The 4482-nt window shown below is 42.1% G+C and overlaps 1 long non-coding RNA gene across 1 annotated transcript in view; it reads left to right on the top strand.

Moving 5' to 3' along the window:
* Positions 1–4121, top strand: part of LOC102770904 — a 6655-nt gene extending 2534 nt beyond the window's left edge. The window contains exons 2-3 of the long non-coding RNA XR_436191.1: positions 1841–2058; positions 3798–4121. This is a non-coding gene — a long non-coding RNA (uncharacterized LOC102770904). The remainder of the gene's footprint in view (positions 1–1840; positions 2059–3797) is intronic.
* Positions 4122–4482: the final 361 nt, after the last annotated feature.

Below are 4482 nucleotides of genomic sequence, written 5' to 3'. Positions count from 1 at the left end.
TATTTATTTATTTTTTAAATATATTTTATTGGTTTTTTACAGAGAGGAATGGAGAGGGACAGAGAGTTAGAAACATCGATGAGAGAGAAACATTGATCAGCTGCCTCCTGCACACCCCCTATTGGGGATGTGCCCACAACCAAGGCACATGGCCTTGACTGGAATCGAACCCGGGACCCTTCAGTCCACAGGCCAACGCTCTATCCACTGAGCCAAACTGGTTAGGGCTAACTCTGCCTATTTTAAATGCCAAATGTGCAAACTAATTTAAAATATTTATTAAATCATCAAATAAGAATCAATATCTACTTTACCTCCACACTGCTCATGTGATCCTCTTATAGGGATACTGCAGGTATGATTTACTGTTCACCTACTGTGTGGCAGCCACAGAATATTTCTAATCCCATGACCACCCTGTAGATGGGGTGCATTACATCAATAGTTTACAGAGGAGGCTCAGAAAAATTAAGTAATTTCCCCAGGGTAACCTAGTTCTTAAAGTGATTGGGCCAGCAAGACCCAAACATGTTCTAGCGCTCTCTGCTGGTGAGGATGTTTTATGGGAGGAGGCCAACTCCAGATTTAATCTTATATTTGTAGCAGTGGCCCAGTGCATGAATTTGTGCACATTGAAAGGAAATTAATTAGAAGAAATATTTTAATATTGCTATTCGCCCTTTCTCTATAATAGAAGTGTCAACCAAATTCACAATCAACAATGACAGATGGAAACACACGTGTGCAATTGGCACCAGTGAGGGCTTTATATGTATCGTGCATGCGCGAGTCAGCTTAGCCTTTTATAGATATAGAATAAACTTGCTTAACTAGACCTGCTTTCTGATGTAGCTAAACTTTTTCCAGCCCCGTGAAGCACCCCAACTTCTCTTTGAGGTAATTGTCAGCAACACAGCAGTACATATCAACGCAAAGCAGATTATTATTGTCGATCACACAGTGAGAACAAAGGATAAAATATTTAACTGCAGCCGTGTCTGACTATATTCTGCAGTGAGAAAACCTGAAGTCATTTTCAAGGTCCACCATTTCTTACTTCTTTTCAGTCAGGTCAAGTTTCTAAGTTTTATAAATCTCTGTTTTCTGGCTAATGAAAAGAAAACAGGATTCCACCGAGTCTCCTATCTACCTATTCCAGGACTTATGTGAGGATTAAACAAGATGAGGCATGGGAAAATGCTTCATAGACATTTGATTAAAGTGAAAATGTTTTTACCTGGCTATAAAGCTAGTCGTGTCCCTGGGCTGAAGAAACTGCAAGGAGGCTAGTCGTCACTAGGGAGAGGAAGCCATGCGTTGCTACTTGATGTCATTACCTGGACTGACACCATATTAGCCTTCTATATATATAGGTTTCAGCATCAACTATAATGGAAATAATAGAAGCATTAGACTGCAGGGGTGGGCAAACTTTTTGACTCAAGGGCCACAATGGGTTCTTAAACTGGACCGGAGGGCCGGAACAAAAGCATGGATGGAGTGTTTGTGTGAACTAATATAAATTCAAAGTAAACATCTTTACATAAAAGGGTATGGTCTTCTTTTTTTAGTTTTATTCATTTCAAACGGGCCGGATCCGGCCCGTGGGATGTAGTTTGCCCACGGCTGCATTAGAGCAAGAGGATTTGGGTGTCAAAAAAAAAATCTCTTAACCTCTCCACACCAGCTTCCTCTGTGGGTTATTCTGAGGTACAAATGAGACTGAATGAGAGGCATTTAAAAGCCTTAAAGTACTTTTACAAAAATGTATGTTGTTATTTAAACCATCCTAATCTGCTTACTTTATGAATTATTCCAAATTTATTTATTTTTCACCTAGTTACTGATCAACTCTGGGCAACTTCCATGGCATATCGCCACCTTGCCACAAAAGGGATAAAAAGAAGAGTGACCTTTAGCCCTGGTGCCCTGGACAGTGAAAATAGTGGAAAACAGAAGCTCAGGTCACATTCAAATAAAAATGCAAGGCTGACTCGGATTAAGTGAGCAATCTATAAATGTTATCAAAATGTGAAAAAAGGGAGCTCTTTATTGAAGGTAAGGCCTGAGGGGAAGAGCTGACCTGGGCAATAAAAAAGGGAAGGAGGGCCCACTTCTGGGAGAGAAAATTCTACAAATTCCTCCTGGATTGCAGGCTTAGGAGGCTAGACCTTAAAATGTAATTCCTTTTAATCAACCAAGGTTTTTATTTCCAATTACTTTCATATTGCCCCTTCCAAGCACCCATTCTGAAAACTTTTTTTTGCATGCATGAAATGTTTTGATGGACATATGTAAGGGTTAATTTTAAAAAGAAAGAAAAAAAACCTGCAAGTAATGTCTGACTCTTAAAAACAAACAAACATAGGTGTGACTGGATATCACTCCTAACAGAAGCCATCTGACAGTGGAAAATAAGAGGCTGTGGTTTTGAGCTCTGGGGGCCCCATGTTGGCCCCCGCTGCATGCATAGACTTCAGATGAAGGTGCTGTTAGACTCTGCACTAATAGGCTGACCTAGAGTGCTCGGTCTCCAGTATAAAAAGCATTGTTTTATAGTGTTTGGCACTATAGAGTGGTTCTCAACCTTCCTAATGCCGCGGCCCTTTAATACAGTTCCTCATGTTGTGGTGACCCCAATTTCATTGTTACAAATTGAACATAATTAAAGCATAGTGATTAATCACAAAAACAATATGTAAATATATGTGTTTTCCGATGGTCTTAGGCGACCCCTGTGAAGGGGTCGCGACCCACAGGTTGAGAACCACTGGTTCAGGCCATTCTCACATCAGCATGGGGTGAATGTGGCCACATTTGGGGCACATCACCATTTTGCCCACCACTGGGAAGTTCAGCTGGACTAATTGGTGGTTCATGGCAACCTTCCCTGAGAGATACAAGCCGAGACAGCTCAAAGGAGGGGGAATGCATGTGCCTGGCAATTGCTTGAAAGGAGAGTAATAAGAGTGACGGACACTCTTACGCTGCTGGTGGAGTGGAGGCTGAAACAACCTTCCTGGAAAGTCATGTGGCAATAATACCGAGAGCCCTAAAAGGCCATGCCTGAGAGTATGAGCTTTGGAGTCAGGCTGGCCAGGTTACATTTTGGCTCCACTATCATGGCTTTGAGTGTGTCGGTCAGCACGGTACTTACTTATTTGTGCTTCAGTTTTGTCATCTGTGAAATGGGAGTGAAAATACCTACCTTATAGCATTGTTAGGAGGATTCAGTGCAGTAAGTGCTTGAAAGCACTCGAGAATGTACTTGCTGTAATGATCCTAAAGGGCTATTGAGAAACATGGCCAAAGATTGATGAACAAAAATATTCATTGCAACATTGTTTAAAATAAAATTTGAAAAAAAGAAATCCTAAATGTGGAGCAATGGAAAACTAAGTAAACTATGGCTTAGTCAGTTGGATAATATGCTTCTATTTTAAAAAAATTATCTTTACCAACCTTTCTTAAGGACATGAAAAATGGTTTTTGGAACAATGCTAACCAAATAAAACAGAACAGAAACTAGATCAGAAGGTTAAATCAATGGCTGCTAGGATTATGGTGATTTCTACTTGCTTCTTTTTGCTTATCTAAGTAGAAATAAGTGTGTGGTCATTTTAGAAATTGCTTAAATTTAAATATTTTAGAAATTGCTTAAAATCAACAATTTAAAAAATATTTTTAAATGTATGGAAATAATGGATTTCCGTTTTATTTGGGAGCCCTGCAGTAGCTTTTTCTACTTACATCCTTTGACTTCTCACCGCAGTCTTGCTGTTTATCCTGTTTGACAGGTAAAGAGACAGGCTGAACGTAAGATGGTGACATGCCCTGGCCCTGTGCTACCCCTGGATTGTTCCTTCTGTAACCCCTGAGGGTGGCGGTTGGGTCAGCAGGATGGCCTGCTCCTAGGGTCTGAGAGGCCCCTCAGAGAAGGTGATGTTTGAATTTGGACTCCAGTTCACATCTGAGATCGGGCATCTCAGGCCAGGCAATAGCATTAGGACTCGATTACAACAGTTCAGGCCTGAGGCAATGAAACTTGGAATTGGCATTGAGAATGGAAAAACGGTCAAGTGCGAGAGACATTGAGGAGAAACTGGTTTTCAGATTTCCAACCTGGGCCGGGGGTGGGGTGGGGAGGGGGGAGGCGGGGCGGACAGCTGTAACTTCTGAAAGAACCAACAGGACCCCAGGGAGGGGAGAACAGAGGAGGGGTCAAATGCTGGCTGGATTTTGGCATGAGTTCCCATACCACCAGACAGTGGCCCAGTGAAAAGGCTAAGATCTCTTTTCTAAACCACAATGTCCCGCATCCTTATGACTAGAAGAGAAGAAGGCTCTGAGTCTGCCATGGCACAACCCTCCACTGTGGTCACCTCACAGGGCACACAGCTGCAGTGGCCGAGGACAGGGGTTCAGGAGCACCCTGGGCTGGCCACACTCACACAGTCCATTTGCCCTTTGAGACACAATTCA

Source organism: Myotis davidii, unplaced genomic scaffold (genome assembly GCF_000327345.1).
Source record: "Myotis davidii unplaced genomic scaffold, ASM32734v1 scaffold1467, whole genome shotgun sequence".
NCBI classification, from domain to species: Eukaryota; Metazoa; Chordata; class Mammalia; order Chiroptera; family Vespertilionidae; genus Myotis; species Myotis davidii.
Note: the sequence above shows the minus strand (reverse complement) of the source record. Positions and strands in the feature narration are given on the sequence as shown.